At 34.3% G+C, this 20,798-nt stretch overlaps 1 long non-coding RNA gene across 2 annotated transcripts in view; it reads right to left on the bottom strand.

Moving 5' to 3' along the window:
• Nucleotides 1-573: 573 nt before the first annotated feature.
• Nucleotides 574-20,798, bottom strand: part of LOC118745157 — a 41,692-nt gene continuing 21,467 nt past the window's right edge. For both annotated transcript variants that reach the window (XR_004993624.1, XR_004993625.1), the window contains one exon: nucleotides 574-839. This is a non-coding gene — a long non-coding RNA (uncharacterized LOC118745157). The remainder of the gene's footprint in view (nucleotides 840-20,798) is intronic.

The raw sequence follows: 20,798 nt of genomic DNA, 5'->3' as shown, positions 1-20,798 counted from the left end.
AAATAGTGCAATGTCTTTAACACACCTATACAGCATACTTTTCTCAGAATTTGATACAAAGCTGAGTTGCCACCTATGCGAGAAAAATTAAACATTAAAAACTTGGGTAAAATAAAATACCTTAAATTTTTCACGAAAAAATTAGTGTTTGAGACAGCTTAAATAAAGTTATTTTTTTTTGGAAAAAGTTGCCACCTGTTTACCATCTTACTAATCAAATAAACAAGTATAAGTTTGAAAAAAATATATATCAAGTTTTTAAAATGATCAAATTTAAACTTTTATCGGAAAGTTTTGTTGTGCACGAAAAAAGTTTTGTACAGTGTTGCCATGAGTCAAATCAAAATTTTAGAGTAAATAAGGGTTTAGCAATATAAGAGTTAAAGTTTGCCTGTGAAAATTGTCAAAATTGGGTTGCCATCTGCATGAAAATTTGAATAAATAAACTGATGGGCAAAACAAACTCTTAGAAATTTTACGTAAAACGAAAGATGTTTGAGTAGGCTTAAATAAAGTTAATTTTCGTAACTATATAAGTATGTACATAAGTATGGAAAATATACAAATTTGTATATCAGAGGTTAGGTATGTTTCTATAAAAAATATTTATTAAAAAAAAAGTATATCAACTTATTTTATTAAGAAATACGTGGAAGATTCAATTTTTCCAGCATTTGCTTCCTTGGCTAGCCTGCAGGCTATTCTTTCGTAAGCGAAGCCCGTTTACGAATGAACATTTGAGTATCCACGTCGTTCATTTGCCCAACAATTGTGTACGTTGTTTTTTTTTCAGTTCATTTCAGCGATATTAATACATTGGACATGCTTTCGCAACACATCTGCAATTAAAGAAAAATAAAAAAATTAACAAATGAAAACTTCATTAATTTTGCCAACATTGATTTGTCATAACACGCACATAAACATACATACACAATGCAAGCAATCGCATCAATGCATACATATATATGCACTGCAGAAGTTTATTGCTTTTAATTTAATAAAAATGCGATTAAATTGAATGTGTTATAAAGAAATTACCACATCATCGATTACAAGCACGTACACGTTACACGCCGTACAAACAAGCAAAGACACTTTTAAATAAATATATACAGTATAGATCATATCATTGGCACCCCTATTTCAAGGTGATATTATTTTCGACTTATGTTTATTTATTTATTTTTAGAAATTTTCAATTAAAATACAGTTCATTTTCCAGCACAACCTATATAAATGCAAGTTTTAAACTGCAGAAAACTAAAAAAAAATCGACCCATTCCATCCAAATTTCAAACTATTTTCTCAGAGAAATATTGGATATTTTTTTTTGAGTACACAGTTTTATATACCATTCAATTTTAATGTAGTAAAGTGCTGAAAGTTGTTGAAAATTAACGCTGATTTTTATACATATATTTTTTTGCATTCATATATATGTATGAACGAAGACCGCAGTACCTTCGGCGAAAAAGAAAATCAGCAGTAATTTTTATCCCCTTTAAACTTGCATATTATTGCAATAAAATTGAATGGGGTCTCAAAAAAATTCTAACACATTTGAAAAAAAAGTTTGCAATTTGGGTATAATTTTTTTATTTTTTTTCTTTAATTTTCTACAAAATTTTAAACTTGAGTTTATATGGATTTCGTTAGAAAATAAAGTTTTTTAAATGAAAATTCTTTAAAATAAATAAATAAACATAAATGGCAAACAATATCACTTTGAATTGGCGGTGCTAATGATATGACCGATACTGTACATATGGACGTAAGTGGATTTGCAATACATTAAAAATTGAATAAGCTTATCAACACATTTTATATGGACTTTTATATATGTATATATGTACTTATGTATTTATGTATGCAAAAGATTTTCACACCAGCTTTCTACATAGAAACGTACAGTGGTGGTCAAAATTGGACGAACGAAACACCATATTTAATATTTACAACGTTTTTCAAGCAATCATTTTATTTGAATTTTGTTTATAAAAATATGGTTCATGCTTTACGAAAAATTATATAAATCACACTTTCAAACGTTATTCAGAATTTAGAAAAAATTCACAAATTTTTATCTAAATTTCGAGCTTCCAGAATTTTTTAAATTTTTTGGGTATGCAGTTAGCAGGATTATAAAATTTTAGTGAAATTAGTGCTAGTTTTGAGCAGCTAAAAAATCGTATTGACTTTTAATATTTTTTTTTTTTTTGCTAAAAATGCATGGAATTTTTCTAAATTCTGTATAAACTTTTAAAGTGTGATTTATATGGTTTTTATTAAAAAAAAAAATATTCCAAAAAATCTTAGCTTGAAAAACATTGTAAATATTAAATACGAAACACCATTCGTGCATTTTTGACCGCCACTGCAGCTGCTGGCTGATGATCTTTCTCATGCACGCTGCATGTTAAGCGTGTTAATTTTTCCTCCACTCGCAGGCACACACACACATACACGTGCGCTCAGATGCTCAAGTAAAACTCAATTTATTAATGTTTAAATAAATTTACATTTGTATGCATGAGCGCGTAATATACATCTTCATTAACTCGCTTACTTTAGCTCTGCTGCTGGATTGATTTTTGCCTTTACTTGTAAATGATCTCTTCCTCTCATTTGCTAATTTTTTCGCTCTGCTTTCATTTACTCTGTGATTAATTAATAAATGAAGTCTGCAAATTATTGAATTTTTATTAATCAATTTTTTAAGGCAAATTAATAACTTTATCTTATTTGTAAATGAAATAACCAAGTGTGCAAATATCTGAGCTGGAAATTATTCGTATCGTTACAATTGCCTTAAAATGTAGCCGACTAGAAAAAGCCAAAGCTGTGCTTATGAGCTTATGAAGGATGATTTAAGTTACACTGCTGATTCCATACTAGAATGCAGCTTTGCAAACACACAAAATAACCTCCCAGATTTGCTCTAAAAAATTCCAGTCTAAACACTTGGTGCAGTGAACTATGATGAAGCTTCTGGATATTTAGCTAAAATACTTAATTCCAACTCTTGCATCACATCCGTGGTGAGAACGTTAAAAGAACTATGATTTATAAGGGTATGCCCCTGCAATGCCCGGTAGATTGATGTTCTCAGAGTGGCTGATATCAACGTCATCCAAGAAATGCGATGGGCAGGGCAGGGTAGAAAAAATATGGGACCCGGCGACGTCTATAACAGCACAAATTCTGTGTGGGATTTTATGGTGGAATAGAGATATCATCGCCCGCTAAAGGTGAGTCTCTCCAAAATCTGCATCAAAGTGAAAGTTGAAGATCAACAATCCACTCATTTGCGCCTACTTCTCGTTGGGGAGAAGGTTATGGCGTACAAACATCTCTGCTATTAGCGATTATCCCGATACAAAAGAAGTAAAGGAGGAATCTTAGGTCATAAGGTCGGAAAATTTGGCTTCCATAACGCAGCATCCGATAACGGATTGCGTATTATTGACTTCGCTTGAGCCTTAAATATAATAGTCTAGATTTCAGTATAAGAAGAGCCATTAAACTGTCTTGTGGTAAAAAAACGAGTAACCAAATCAATCATATATTAGTATAGAGGAAATACTAACTAACTAGATATGCGTTAAGGAATGTCGAGGATCTCTGCAATCTCTATAGCAACACATACTCAATCTTTACTGGGTCCCGGGGGAATATGGGTGTCCCCGGAATTGAGGAAACAGACGAATTTGCTAGAAAGGAATCTGATATGGGACTTGGGGAAGCGATCCAGATCTTGAAACCTCGCCTGCGATTTCTAACTTCAGAACTTGAGAGAGCGACCGGGGCAGCCACCATTAGTAGCTGGCTCCATCTTGTTGCAGCTCAGATAGGCGGAAGGCTCTGTGAGTTAAAAAAAAATATCAAGAAAACTGCAATCCCATTTCACATTTTGCGAAGAGCTTGAATGACCGATGGTAAAAACGCTTAAAAATTTAAACAGAAATTCGACTGCTTACTGAAGGTATCAAGAAAAAGATGAATTTCTCTAACAATAACTACGACGACTCATTCGGCAATCGTCCGAGTAAGCTCAAATTATAGCGGGAGCATTTCCACAGCCTACTTTGGTATCCTCGGAGAAACTAACACGGCTGTGTAAACAGGCGTTGAACTACACCAGCAGCTCCATCAGAATTTGCAAGGTGATTCCCTTTCTTGTGATTTCTTTAATCTTAGTTGGAGAAGATAATGGGAACCGCAGAAATAATTTCCATAATTAGGAATAATTTTCGATAAGAGCGTGCAGTTATGCTTCTCGAATTTCACTAGAAAAGCAAAGCGCCTAGAACGCGAATTATCACCAATTACAAAGCCAGTCTTAAATCCAACGAAGCATCGCTGTTGGCAACAAGTGCTTGTTGGGACGGAGTAGGCAATTGAGAATTAAGAGTCCTTCTCGTCATATGAAAACCACACTTTATATGTCGTTAAAATAACGATACTGGTACAGGATGCAAAAACGTGGATGATGAAGATTCTTCGGAAGTTTAACGCCGGAGAATGTGTCTTTAAATGACATAGACATAGTGGGACGGATGAAAATGCACCGGCTCTACTGGCTCGGCCCTACCAATGGATAAACACGCTCCAGCTCTGAAAGTATTAAACTCCTAACTCGCTAGTAGTAGAAAAGTAAAAGCGAGGTCTACTCTGTGATAGAAAACCCTAGGGCCTACTCTATATTGCAATTCGAAATTCAATGCGATTCGTCAGTCGAAACGGACTAATACAAATTCATAGTGCCAAGTATTCGAAACCGAATGGCCTTCTTTTCGAATAGCATTACAGAGTAGACCCCAGGTGGAGAAGGACTTGTCATTTCTAATTGGTGGTAGTTGGCACAGAAGTAAAATGTACCTTGATAAAATATACGAAACTCATTTCAGCTATCTTCACATTATATCGTGAGAATATGACATGGGATCACATGTCGTTTTTTCTTTTAAATGTACATAAATAGGCTACTATGGATCTCATTGCCTCATTACGGCTAATTCAATGATTAGCAATTCAGATTTAAGCCAAATATATAAGCAGATTAAAACAAAAATACCCAAAAAAAACAACTATTCCTTATATATATGCACAACAAATTTAAATCCAATTAAATAGAACCAAGCAAAACTAATTAACTTGCAAAACATGTACACCAAAGCACACATATACTCGCAAATACATATGGGCCTATGCAACAGTACAAAACTAGTCGGCGTGCAGTTCATTATCACCTCAATGAAGCGTTAAATTTGTTTTGGGTCTAATGAAAATTTGTAACAATTAAATATGTATACACTGGCATACCAGCATGTGTGTGTGTATATGTTTTTGTGTCACTATTTCGATAAATCGGCTACGAAAACAATTTCAACCGCATTCGAAGAGCAACAAACCAGACAAAACACATCGATCACAGTGACAATCAGAGACTTTGTTTGTTGCACGGAGATTTGTTTAGACATTTACATACATCTTTTCAAAAGGTGAGCTTGTATGAGTGTGACTTTCGACAATTCCCAGCATTTGCGTGTGTGTGTGTGTGCATGTCAGTAAGTCAATTAAAAGGCAGCAATGCCCAAAAGTATGCTGCTATGTATAAAGTGTAACCACCATTGCCAACATATTAAGGCATACCTATGTGTGTGTGTGTGTGTGTATGCATGAGAGTATATGTATGCGCCAAAATAGTTTGTCATATTGTACTGGGAATTTACTTTGAATTGAATTGCTTTTGCACGAAAACTGACCACAGCCAGCAGGCGGCAATTGGCAGTCGCCAGTCGGAAGCGTACGCCGCAATGCTGCTCCCTTGGAATAATCGCCCGCACAGCATTTCGCATACATACATCCCTGTAGGGAACTTAACTAACTACAAATGCACTACATATAAGTTCATTATTTTTCAAAGGGGGTGACTATGGCTCCACTACTTTAACTCACTACTTTTACATAATGATGTCGCTAAAAATATCTTTTTTAGCTAACTACAAACTCAGTATTTACAAGATGGTTTGTAGTGTGCTGATTAATACTGAAATGTTTTTGGTACTATCGATTTTTATACTTCTTTCAGATTAACTAATATCTAAAAAAAAGTTTTGAGACACGTAAACTGGATTTGGAGCGTAGATTGCGGATCTGTACACCGTTTTTCCAGATCAGGTCATTGTTCCAAGATATGTATTTTTAACTTTTTTTCTCAAAAAAAAAATCAAACTTTAACAAGGAGAAAACAAAAAAAAAACTATTTTTTGTTTATTTTTTTTTTTCTATTAGTCTCTTCTTTTGCCAAAAAATCAAGCAACTGACGATGAAAATCGACGGATAAATAAACAACTTTTAATGCTCAAATGCAAGTGTGCCATCATTTTTTTTATGAAATGGAATCAAGAAATGTTACTCATACGCCATAACGTACATAGCCTTACTAGTACATATGTATGTACTCGTACAAGGCGTATGAGTAACAGCTCCCATGTTAAAATTTTAATATTTTTTCAGTCTCAATGCAAACTTAAAATGAAAATATTTTGGGAAAATGACTTGATCTAGAAAAACGATTTACCGATCCGTCGACTACGACTCAAAGTTAGGTCTACGTGTTTCGGCTTTTTTTTGTATAATTTTACACCCTACAATATTTTTAGTTTGTTATTTGTAATAAATTTTAAAATATTGATAATCTGATGGATTTTCTTGGTTAACAAATTAATTTCATTTTTTGCAAAAAAAACGGCTTTATTAAAGATGTAAAACATTTACGAAAATTCGGTTATTTTTCCGACTTTTTTCCCTGTTCAATTTTGAATATTTTTAATTTTTTCATAAAACAAAATTTGGAACGATTAGTTAACTTCAGAGACCGAACCGTTTTAATTTTTATGATAAAAATTCGATCATTTTTAATCATTATTGGATATGTGATTTTTACTTTTTCGGTCATCTTTAACGTTATTTTATTCTCTAATCGTAATTTTATAATTTTTGATCTTTTCGATAATTTTTAACCGTAATTATAAAGACTACTTTTATATAACGATTTAAATCTCTTATGATCTAAAAACTAAAATTTGAAAATAACGGTTATTATTTGATCGAAAAAAATAAAAATCATAAAACAACGATTAAAAATAATCGGAAAAATAAAAATCCTATAACTATTATTCTTTAACGAAAAAAAATTAATATTATAAAATAACGTTTACAAATTATCGAAAAAATAAAAATCATAAAATAATGATTAAAAGGATCTTAAAAAATATTAATACAAAATTTATAATTTTGCAAGACTTTAAAATAAAAATCCATCAAAATAACGATTATTTCCGGGTCCTGACTACTTTTTTAGAACTGCTAGACCCATCGAAAAGTGATGCATAAAGCATTTGTAAGTAATTCCTTTGCCTTTGATTTGCTATATATCCACTTTTTTATCTGAATATCGGTAAATTGCAAATATTTTTCGCAAGTTGTCTATAGAAAAGAAATGTACTTTACTTTTCGGAATCAGCGAGCATTTCTACACAGCAATTGAACAGTGGCATCCGATGCGCACAAAAAATTCAGTGTAATTATCACTTTAATTTACTCAAATGCATGTGTTCTCGCATTCAATAAAAAACAATTTATATCATTTGTGCAAAAATATTGCACACTGCTTTTCGGCTGAGTACTGCATAAATTTGAAAATAATTCAAAGTTCGCCGCAATAAATGGCCAACAGTTAGCCGTATTTTAGTACTTAGTCGTTTGCGAAATTTCCTACTGGGTATGTCTGTATTTCCTGGCTTTATTGTTCCCACACACCTGTTCTGGTGGCCTTCATTCGTGTGAACTTGTGTAAGCCTTTAGCACTAACAGCAACAACAACGACAACAACAACTTTAGCAATACATACCACCCATACATCAGCGCTGTGTGTGTGCGGCTCAGTAGGTCATTTAGTCTTCCATCAAACTGTTGTTGACCACTAACGGAATTTAGTGTTTTTCAGTTGACGGCCAGTGCTGGTGGTTGTTGTTGCTATTGCTGTTGCCATAGCATTATGATTGTTTTTGCTGTTGTGGTAACACAGTTTTCTGCCTTGTTGCTGCTTTTGTTTTTTGTGCATACTTGTCACTACTTTCAATTGCTTACTGATGTACTGATATTCAATGTTGGTTAAGCGTATATGTGTGTGTGTTTGTGTGCCTGTGGACATGCACTTGTTTTTGCTGTTGCTGCTTGCTTCTCTGTTCGACCGGAAATTTGTTTGTATTCCACTTTGGCCACAAATTGATGCCATTGTAATCGACCAGCCGTGGGTTAAGTAATCGTTTCGTAATTTGTCTGTTTGGCTGTACTTATAACTGCCTGTTTCTTTGTGTGTGTGTTGTAAGTGCTCTGGCATGTTTTTGTGGCACAAAACAGGCCTACAGGGACTGATAATGGAAAGCGTAAAATATTTGAAGTTGGATGTAAATCTATACTTACATAAAAATAATGTTTTTACAGATTTGTAGTTTGAAAATTAGTTTCTTAACTAACATTAAACACAAAAGTTGAGAGAGAAATGGTTTAAATTAAATTTTATGAAAAAAAAAATTAAACAAATTTTTATTTTATTTGGTTTAATTAAATTTGATTGAATTAAAAAAAATAAATGGAATTAACTGTAAAACTAAATTTACAAAAAAAAAATGTTTTTACAGATTTTTAGTTGAAAATTAGTTTCTTAGCTAACAGTAAAATCAAAACTTGACTGAGAAATGGCTTAAATTTAATTTCATAAAACACAATTTAATACAAATAATATAAATAATATAAAAAATGGAATTCAATGTAATACAAAATCAAATTTAAAAAAAATATTACCTAAGTAAAAAATGTAATCTTTAAAAATAAAACAAAGTCTGATTGTTACACCATCTATAACTCCTGCATGGCTGAAACGATTTTTATGATCTTCGATTTGTAGAAGTCTTCTCCGATCCGAATAGTATAATTACTTTTACAACACCGGAAAAATTCACGAAAAAAAAGTATGAAGAAAATTCATATTCATTTTCATTCTGCTAGTTAAGCACGCGCTACTACCTTAACTCAGAGCGCAGAGTGGTTCAGGATTGGCATTTTGTGTTCACAATTCACTGAAGCCTTCATTTTTCACTCAATTCGTTTATTCGTTTTTTTAATGAAAGCTAATAAAATTTGCAAGAGACCATGTTTATATTGAATTTTTTAGTGAAGTGCAGAAAAAGTAGTAATTTTGAAGAAATTCGATTCTCCTGCTGCAGATAATAAATGTTACATGATAAAAACTAGTTTAAAACAATTGCAGAGCTCCTCTAAAATGAAAATAAAAAAATTCAAACGAAAATATTTAAATGAAAAAAATTTTCACCAAAAAATGTTGGGTATGCAGTTTTATAGATCATTCAATTTTAGTATAATAAAATGCAATTTTCAAATGGTTAAGAGGTCGCGTTGGTTTTTAATACTTTTATGGAAATAAAGGCGTTTGTTATACATATTTTTAAATTTTTATAAAAACCAAAAAAAATAATTTGGTTTTGTGAAAAATTTTTTATTTTTTTTTTTATTTTTTCCCCCTTTGAAAACGCCTACAAATATTTTCAACTAGTTTTTATTATACAAAATTTTTTACCAGTAGGAGAAATTCAGAAGAGAATATGGCAATCTCTGCACCTCCACTAAAAAATTGTAAATACAAATTTTTCTGAAAATTCAAAAAAAAAATTTCCAAAATTTTTTTTTTTTAATTTTTTTTATAGTATTTAAATTTGTCTTATGATTTTTTTTCGTTTTGGGCGAACCATACAATTTTTTTCAACCAATTTTTATTGTGTAACCTTCATTAACAGGAACAGAAGAATCGATTTTCTTCAAAATTGCTACTTTCTCTGCACTTTTCACTAAAGAATTGAATACAAACAAACCAAAATTCAAAAATTGGGCTCAACTGGTCTCTTGTAAATTTTATTAGCTTTCATTAAATCAAATCAAATAAAGCCTCCACTGAATTCTGAACAATTTTGAACCACTCTGCAGCGTCCGCTAATTTTCAGGACATTCCAAGTTTTCTATATTTTCTTCCGTTATCTGAACAGAAAAAATTTACGCTTCTTACACGTGTAAAAAATTTGCCTCAACAAATTCAAGCCGCTGCTGCATAAACTCACATTTCTTTCATACTTTGCTGGGTATAAGAGGAGTTGCTTATCAATAAAAAGCTAATAGAAAAAATGAGCTTTGTGACATTTCAATTTTGCCAAGGTAGAAGAAAACTTCAATTGAAAAGCCTTAGCGCAGTACAATTTCAATGAAGCGTACATAACCTGAATGAAGCAAGTGGCGAACTGACTGAACTTCACTGAGCCCGATTGATGACAGACGACACGGCGACTCGCAAGAATTCGTCAGACTTTTTGCAAGTAGCCACTATGAAAAACTTTTGATTGATTTTTTGATGTAACATTGCCTTAACAAGAGAAGTGAAGGGGGGAGCAGTTTATGAGTAGTACCTTTGAAGATAAGAGCTAGTCGGTGAGTCGCACTAAATGAAAGCAACTTGCTGCAAAAAGATTGCTTTCTACAACAACTAATCAATTGATTTGTTAGGTGAGCAGAATTGGAATTGAGAGCCACTACGTACAGCAAGTAGTTGCTGCACTTCTCAGAAGTTGCTCGCATAGCTCGTTAGTTAACTTATTTGTTCGTTATTTATTTGGGCGTTTGTTTGTCCCAATCGTTTTGCTTGCCTAAGTACGCAAGCCAGCTTCTGACGGATGGACTGACTTATTTAATCCAGAAAGTTTTCTTCCTTATTTTTACGGCATTTTTATCGTTTCTATTTACCTCAATACAATTTGATTGCTTGACCAACTTTTAACTGTTGCGTTGCTTGCATTGCAATGAAAATCAGCTTTTGGTATGGGGTCAAGTATTTAACTTCATGCGAGCAGTAGCCAAAAATATAGGGTAATAGTTGTTGTTGCTTTTTTTTTGTAGTAGAAGTAAGAATCAACTTCTCCTCGGCTTACGCCCGTTGTAGTCATCTTCATCATCATATTCGGAGAGCCTGAGGCCTAAGTAGCGTGCTGTGTCGATTGGATACGTTTCAACAAAACGCGACTAGACGTTCACCACTTGGCTGGTTGTTTCTTATTGAAGGCACCCAGCCGCGTTGTCAACTTCTAGCCTTCTTAGTTGTAGGTAACTAAAACAACGTTATGCAAACCTTGTAAATGTATCAACTGTGCACCGATGTTCCGTGCCGTCCATCTGTAACTCAACATCGACTGTGAGGGTTCTGGCGGAGGTTTAGACGTAAACATTTATCTGTTTATGATGAAAAAGAATCTAGCAAAGTCGTAAAGGCAGCCAGTGATCATCTCGAGAAGGCTTATCAATGCCTTGTCTTGTCCGATGACTAGCGTCCGCCCAGTTAATTGATTAGAGGATGAACTAGAAGAACGTCGCGAGATCGATTGTGACGAAGGCTTCCGAAAAGTCATTCCCAACAATGAGTCGACGTTGGTTCAGACCACCCACTTATATCTTCTGTAATGGCGTTCAGTGTTGTTGTTTTGCTATGCATCTTACGAAGTCCATCTTGTTCGGCGGTAATGGGCAGATGCGAATTCAAGTTGGGGAGGAGAAGCGCATTCATAACCTGCAGCACAAGGGATAAGTGGGAGATAGCGAACCATCTGATTTTCCAAGATCTTCCAGCTTTCCTGGTTTCAGAAGCCGGATGATCCCCTTCTCCTTGGAGGACAATGACACGACCTACACTGCAGTGAGGTACTGGACTCCGCGCCGATGGGAAGAGGGTGAGGTCCATAACCCGTGCATATACATGCATATAGTCATGTGAAAAAATAGGGACGCAGTATTTTCACCATTTTTTCTACTTTTTTTTTGTTTGTTATTGTTGACTAGTTTTTTATAAAACACAGCAGAAAAATTCAACAAACTTTGACAACAACAACAATATTTTTATGAACAATTTTCGGAATATATAACCCATTCAAGAGGCTAATAATTCGCGTATATTTTTCATAATTTTTTTTACTGACGGTGCCAGGCATTTTCTTCCGTACAAAGTATTTTCCATCGGCAAAAAAAAATAATCAAAAACCATCGCGAATACTTAGCCACTTGATACTTGCACTTTATTTAGCCAAACTTTAATGGACAATAAACTGAATACTGAGATTTTTTTTTAATTCGTAAAAAAGTTAATTTTTATAGTAAAATTCTGTAGAATTTCTCTAATTTTTCTACAAAGGGTGAAATTTGTACCTACTTAAATGGCTTTTGATAGATAATGAGCTGTATTTTTATAACAAAAAAAAAACATTATTCACACAAAAGAAAAATAGTCTTCCTTTATTCAGACATAGCTCAATTTGTTTTAGAAGATTAGCAGATATTTTCTTTGGGGGTGGAGTTTGATCTAAATAATATCCTCCAGTACTCATCGAATACTGGGTACCGACCGCGCTTTGGAGGTTGATCCATCGGTGTTAGATATTACGTGAAACTCACCTGGAGGCTCCTGACTTCTCGAATTTAATCACCTTTCAGTTGAACTATAAAGACTAAACTTTGCGTCTAAGTCGAATTGATAAATTATACTCTCTTCAAGAAGCAATCAAAAATATCGCCAACTAAATAAGTCATGCTGAGTTCATTGTTCGCTATTTATAGGGGTTATTGCTCGCATCGCATCAGCTTCAATTCCGACCCCAGCGCGTAGTCTTGCCAGTCATTCTTTCATTGATTCAATCATTGAATAGCAATTTTTATTTTCAATTCGATGACAAGTTTGTTGCAAGTCGAACTAAAGCAAACAGCAACAAATAGCAAAAAAAAACATTCGTAGCTTTACACAGCGCCATACTCATGCATACATGTCTGTACTTGCACAAAGCGTCAGCATTCACTTCACGATTCACTTCATCACCAACTATAATGCAACTCCACACGCTGGAACCTGCTACAACGGGAACTACAACTAAATGCTGACCGAAAGCGCCAAGCGGCCAGCAGCATCACCCAACTTTATTTGCTCCAGCTATTTGTGCAATTGATGAAGCGCATTGCTTTGGCATATGAAGTAGTAGCGCTCGCCATATGTATCTCCACGCTGTGCGCTCGATGCCGAAGAACGATTTCTTTTTGAGAGTTTTCTATGTTAAGTGGAGACGACCACTCGACATTGCTTTGGTCATTCACCAGTTACGTCCTTGGTCGTTTCATGGGCTGTCCAAGCGCTGAATTGTGTGGTATTATACAACGACTTTATTTCACCACTTCACTCCACTCCACTCCAGTGCCTTGCATTCGAACCTCATGCCTACTAGCTCCTCGTATATACTGCTTTCTACTCCTCTTTAGCCCTCAGCACTCCATTTGCTATACTTCATGGACTTTCTACCCCTGGTTGCCCCTCTTCATGCTTGCTCTTCTAAAATCGTCTTGTGCCTTCATCATCGTCGTTAAGTTGACTCCAGTTGAGTGTAGTGGAGTTGAGTTGAGTGGAGTTATGTTCGAATGAAGTTGCATTTGGCCTGCGTTACAACAGCAGCGAAGTGGCCTAGCCATTCCTTCAATGCGTCCGTCCGCATTATACGAATATGAACAACAAGTCTTCAAGTATCTATTGCTACGCTCTGCTCCGCTGTGCTTTCTTTTTATTGCTTTATATTTGAAATAATAATAAAAATGTATACAAGCAAAATCTTCCAAAAAAAAATAAAAAATAAAATTTATTTGTGCAATTTTACTCAATTCAATTTGACTTTAGCGAATTCGCAACAAAATGTGCAACAAGCTGATTGAAGTTACACAAATAGACTGCGTCGAATGCTAACGTATTTGCTTCTATCTGTGTTTGTTTTTGTATTTTGTTTATATTTGTTTAGTGAAGCAAATATTGTTTGGCAAAAGGTGCAGTCAATTTTATGCTTTTCAGAGAATAAATATAGTAGAAGAAGCTGCAGTTCAGGCAAAGAAAACGTGCAAATTTTTTATGTATTTGAAAAAGTACGGAAAAGTAGTATCTTTAATATGCGAATACATGTTGTATTTGTACACTGCCGGCAAAAAGAATTGGCACAGCAAATTTTTCACAATATATGCAACAATTTTTTATTCTAATATTTTTCCGCCAGTTTTTAATAAAAATATGGTTCATCCTACAAGAAAAAAACATAAAAACATAATTTCTATAAGTTTTTGTTATTTTTTTGGCCTTATAACAAATATATTCAACAATTTTTATTGAGCTCGAGGTCGTTTTTTAATGAAAATTTATTGTGGAAAAGCAACAATAATTTGAAAAAAATGGTGGAAGTGTTAGCTATTTCAGAAATCACCACATTTCCTCATCAGACTTCTTTCAGTAGGCTTCAAACCGACGATCCCACTGATTCAGCCAGTTGCCTATGCACCGTGCTAAGTACGCCTTGTAAATTATCGTTTGCTTTTTTCCACTATTTTCATTTATACTCTTTGCAAAACTCGCGAAAATTCAGCAAATTTTCAACTTTTTAATCAGCTTTTTTTGGAAATTCTAGTAAAAAAATTCATGCTCTGAGTTAGTCGAAAATCGCATTGATTTTTGAAATTTTTTTTTAAGGTGTTTTGCATTGTTTCCATATAAAGTATTTTGAAAAAAAAATTTTGTATGGAAGAGACTGCGTGAAAAAAATTCCAAAAATCAACGGTAATTCCTAGCTACTTTAAACTTGTACTTTATTATAATAAAATTAATTGGGCTACAAATCTGCATACTCAAAAAAATCCAAAAAAACTGATTAAAAAGTTTAAAATTTTTATGAAAATTTAATGAATTTTCGTGAGTTTTGCATAAAGTTTAGGAGTTATATTTTTATATTTTTTGTTGTAGAAAAAACCATATTTTTATTAAAAATTAGCGGAAAAATATTAGAAAATAAATTGTTGCATATACTGTGAAAAATTTGCTGTACCAATACTTTTTGCCAGCATGCTCGCGGCTTAAGCTCCCGTAAACATTTTCAGCGAGAATTCTTTCTCTTAAGGGTCTTCGGAAATTTGTCGAGATTTTCTCGTTGTTTTTTGGATTTGTGGGGATTTTTGATTTTTTTTCTAGACTTTGATAAAAGAAAACAAGACCTTGTTCTTCAGGAGTTTTTCTTGGCGTTTTGCTTTTTAATTGTAGATTTTGAGATTATGTCGGAATTTCACATTATATTTTTCGACTTTAACAAAAGGAAATCAGCGCTTTCTGGAATTTATCGAAAAATAAATCACTGCTCGCAGAGTTTCTTTGAGATTTTTTTTTATCTTTTCAGTATTTTTCGCGATTTTTGTGGGACTATTCAGAATCCTTAGACTTTTTCGAGACTTTTCGACACTTTAGTGGATTTATGGAGACCTTTCCACCGAAAAAAAGTGAAATGGCACAGTGAAAACCAAGGTCTCAAACAGACCGAGCGCTCAACAAACAGACTGAGCTGTGACTTTAAGTAATCAGCATGCTACTAATCTCACTTTGGAATTCTTGGACTATGTTTGTTCCTAGTTCTGCTCTCAGCTAAGCTTTGAGCTCGCTGTGTGCGAAAAACTTAAAGAGACGTCTGCGAAGTTCTCTAAACAAAATGAATGCACAAAATTGTTTTCTTCCCTTCAAAGAAGAGTTCTTATAGACCGGCTTAGGTTTCTGAAAAATCATAAATTTTAGCTATGCTTGCTCCCTGTGCGGAATTTTTTTGCATTTGCCTCTTTTTTCAATTCAAGCTTAAAGTTTCTTGCCTCTTTAAAGCTTTCACTTTTCAATGAATTCACTTGTATAGTATTACAAGTGTACACACATAATTATATATTTTTTTTAATATGCAGTTCATTCATTAATCACTCTGAGGGTGAAGCCGGAAGGTTTTTTTTTACTTTTTTCGCTTCGGCAGCATTTCAAATTTCAAAATGTCATTAATAAGAAAAAAAGGAAGAATATCCTAATCGAACATGCAACAAAGAACCGCAACCCACAACATGAGAACAATCGGAGTAGAATCAATGAAGGCCAACATGGCTGAATAGAAAAAGACTTCAGCAAATTAGACTAAACCATGTTGTAGAATAATAGATGAATGTGAGTGGGTGCAAAGAGGTGGAGGAGAGGCGGGGAGAGTGAAGCGTTTAAGAGAAATGCGAGCAATGAACAAAGGCATGAAAACATGCATACAAATAAAGACTTTTGTGCACAAGATATATGTACACATTCATACATACATATGTACAAACACTTTCATAAGTATTAATCAATGCTGTTGCAGACGCAGCAAATTGCTGATGACCCAATTTTGGGTTGCAGTTAAACATGGAACATTACATTCATATGTTAGTATGTATGTATGAGTGAGTATATATAAATGCATGTATGTATGTATATAGCAGAACGACCGATACTTTAACACAAAAAACTCTGATGCATGAAGGACTCCATAAAACTTGCTTCAGCATGTGTGTGTGTGTGTGGGCGCGGGCGCGGGCGCTCGTACACTATTCTATTGTTTTTTTTGTTGTTTAATGAAATGTACGTAATACAACGATAACAGTCATGCATCCATTCAACCATACACACAATCATTCATGTGCTCATTTATGCATGTGCTGGCATGTAAGTATGTATGTATGTAGGTATATACATAGATAGGTGCGTGGGCAGTTATAGTTATTGCCCAAAACAAATACAGCAATAAAACGTACAACAACCAAAAACATGCTGAAAATAGGCACAAGCCAACTATATTTACTCAAAAAAGGCGAAAAACAACAGAAATCGAAAGCCGAGAAAAACAATTGGAACAGGCTAGCACTCAGTCATGCGTTCATTCATTCATGCATTCATTCAGATTCTCATTCGCTGGACAATCAAACTACAACTCATTGAACTGTGAAGAATAAAATCGTTTATTATCCCTATGCGTGCTATGCGGATATGTAGTACTCACATATGTATATGCATATTTTAGGGTGGTTCTTAAATGTAGAAAGCAAATTTTTGCTTCAGATTTCCTAAGCTTCAACTCCTACATCGACGCTACTATGGTCGAAGATATCACATATAAATTTTGGTGTCGATGGTCAAAGTACAGATTACCCTATTAAGACGCCTTTACCGTCTCCAATCGGGACCAAAATTTATATGTGGTATCTATGGCCGTGGTGTTACCGATTGAGGGGATGAGATTGAAAAAAAATATTTCATTTGATTTTTAAGTACCACCCTAATGTATATACATATTTACTTCTATTTGACGATAGGAAATTGTACGAATGTCTGCTTGCATGGGAATATATAGTGCATGACTATATATGCATTTGTTAACCTTCATGCCACAATCGCAACCAGGGCTGCCAACTATCCTTAGCTATGAGGTGCCATATTGTGAATAGGAAAAGTGCCAATATGTGCCAAATAGAAAAACAAAAGTGCTAAAAGAGGTGGCATTCTTTTTAACCCTTCCTCTTTAGTAATAAAATAAGAACCATATTTTCAAATCAAAAGTGCAATGATAAAATGAGATGAACCAGTTGAATAACCTTTAGGAATTAGAAAATTTTAGTTGAGAAAAAGAATTACACAAAAATGTAAATATTTTTTTTTTTTTTTGAAAAAATGCCATTTGAAGTAAAATAGGGCCAAAAAATGGCATGGTTTGAGCCAAGTTGGCAGCCCTGAACGCAACTGTGTGGGTTGGTGGAATGTGCTATGGATGTATGGTGACGGATATGTCGCTAAATGTGCTCCTTTGACCCTTACTTCGCAATCAACCAAGCGGCAGTAGAAAACTCCATTTTGGCTACCAACAATCCAACAAACGCTGCATTACCTAAAGTGCCCCATTAAAAACTCTCGCCTGGTCTGATCGATAAACTTTTTAAAATTAACTCAAACCTCTAGACCGGACAGGACTAAACTCGCTCTGTTGCGATACACCTTACACCTGTTATTGGCTGAATCACATCGATAGTTGCATGATATATAGGTATATTGCCAGGGCTTCGAGACTGATTTGTCTGAACTTAGTAGAACTTCGTATTCTTCGGGATCGTTATTAATAACTTCAGAGGCTAACAATAAGGTTTGATTCAAGAAAACCGCACTACTAAAAATGTGTATCTTTCTCGAAATGTGGAAGTCTTTTAATAACATCCTGCCAGTCTAGAAGACGAAACCATTCTAGTCAGGTTTAACCTATGCATGCCTTGTGACAAAACTGTGTGGCGGTACGTCTTATATCTACGTCATGGAATCCTTCGGAATAATGATCTCTTAGCTTTTCTCTAAATGATCTTCTACTATAACATCTGTAGGTGTGCGATCTGTTTGGATATTATCCACAAATATTACATAGAGCTTACGGAGAAGAATCAATTTGACGATGCCCACTGACGCTGAAATCCAAAATTGAAGATAGAAGAAAAGGGATTAAGTAGCCTTAAACGGTCACATAAAAGCACATAATAAGATCCTTCTGCTGGCCCTATGAAATTTTCATTTCATGAAATTCGATGGAAAAGTTAGCGTTAGTTAGGCAACTGACCAACTTCTTGTTAGACTAAGTGACCCACCTGAGGCTATTCGTATTCTAGCCACGGTTTTGGAGACCAATTTCGACTGAAGCCGGTTTCTACTGAACATATTAACTTTCCACGATAATATAGATCGCAATGGGTCTGCTCTGGCTCCAAGTAAAACTTTTTCCACTCAAAGCCATTAAAGTGGGTGAGAGGCTTCAGCTAGGTGGAAAGATGTTTGAACTGCTTAGCGGACGCGTCCAAGTTTAGCTGTGGTTTCGTGTATCTACTTCAATCGTCTTCTTCTTATTTTATGCTCTAACTGCCTAAGCGATTTTGGCTGAGTTCAAGAAAGCACGCCAGTAGTTTCTTTTCTGTGTCCACTGACGCCAATTGTTAATGCCAATTGTAAATGCCAAGTCCCGCTTCCTTTGGTCTCTCCTTCGCAGTGGGGCCCTTCCTATTCCGCTATTACGACCAGCGGGTTCCAAGGTGAATACTTTTATAGCCGATTTCCATTCGAACTCCACTCCAATATCCACTCACATTTAGCGCTAAATTAGCCCAGGAGCAACTGACTTGCCTTTCGAAAGATTCAGGATATATCCTTATTATATTCCGATGGTACAGTGATTTCGAAAAAAAGAACAGGGAAGAGGTAGAGGCTTAAAGTATATTAGACTGCCTTCGAACTTCTATTCTTAGCCTAGCAAACTCTGACCAAAAGTAGGCCATGTACAAGCTCTTTGCGACCAAGTGTGAATTCGTGACGCTAAGTAGATCCTCTTAGGCGTGAAACCCGTAACTTACAATTCTGGCGAGGACGGGTACTGTCCTATTCCTATTGACCCCGTGAGATTAGATATCACACCTATTTTAAGCTGTTTGAGGAATTTTAAGTAGGAGTAGGCGTAAAGTAGTAGATGTTAGTAAAGTAATATGAATGACAGTGCTCGTCTCGACCAAGATCTAAATAATCGCATGTGGAATTTCGCTTCGTCTAACGCATTTCTGACGTCGCTCCCATATTAACCCTGATCTTCGCGGGGACATCAACCAGATGAGTGGAATTACCTTTCCCTGTGCTAAGATATTGCAGGTTCATAGCTTCGAATCATGGTTCTTAAAACGTTTGGAACATAATCAATAGTGCGGGTCACATCCGAAGACTTCTACTCTTTTATTGGTTTTATTTGGATTTTTTTTCGCAATGGAACCAAAAACGCAATACACAAGCAAGCAATCAAAAATTATTGAAAGCATTTTTCAGCTATTTGTTTCATAAAAAATAAAAACCAAACATTTTGTTCTTTGATTATTATTTACTTTGAAGCGGAAATAAATGATTATTTAATATATTTATATCATCACTTCACCATACCTATTATTAAGTATGTCTCGCTAAAGCTAACTGTTTTTGTGTCATTTTTTTTCTTTTCCAACACTACATAGAAGTTCATTGCAAAACTCCACCCTTGGTTTTTATTTGAAATCAAAAAATATTTAGAGGTCGCCAAAGCGCTCAAAGTTTTCCAAAGAAATTTTTTCATAGAAATGGTACAGAATTCTCGAAATTCAATATTTTTCGATCAGAATATTCAATTTATATTGAAATTGTTTTTTTCCACATACATATGTATATGTATGAACATAAATAAAATACATGGAAAACTTTGAGTGCTTTGAGCGACGTCTAAATATTTTCTGATTTCAAAAAAAGGGAGTATATTTTTTCGGTATATAACAATCCTGGTATGCGACTTTAGATTTCTTTTTTAAACACCATAATGTACATTTACCTCCCACTCTATCCCTTCACTGCGAAATCACAACTGTTAGGTTGGTTCCCAGTATTGCATTCTTATAGTCCCATTGCTGGCACCTTTGGGCCACAGAAACCGCCTGCCGGCATTGTGTTGATTCAAATGTATTAATGCCAGTTGATTTACCACCAATCTGCTTCACTAAACCAAGCGAAATAAAATACTCACCTAACTACCTGCTAGGAATATAAAATCAAGAAATTGACTTCATTTGTTTCTTTATAATTTTTTATAGTCTCTGTTTTTTGATTCTTTTTAATATTCTGATTATTTGTTAATTTTAAATTGTTTTCCTTTATTTTATTTTTGTTTATTTTATTTTATTTTGTTTTACTTTATTTTATTTTATTTTATTTTATTTTATTTTATTTTATTTTATTT

This window comes from Rhagoletis pomonella, unplaced genomic scaffold, assembly GCF_013731165.1.
Source record: "Rhagoletis pomonella isolate Grant_MI unplaced genomic scaffold, Rhpom_1.0 Rhpom_scaffold_00008, whole genome shotgun sequence".
Taxonomy (NCBI): domain Eukaryota; kingdom Metazoa; phylum Arthropoda; class Insecta; order Diptera; family Tephritidae; genus Rhagoletis; species Rhagoletis pomonella.
This window is presented reverse-complemented; position numbering and strand designations above follow the sequence as displayed.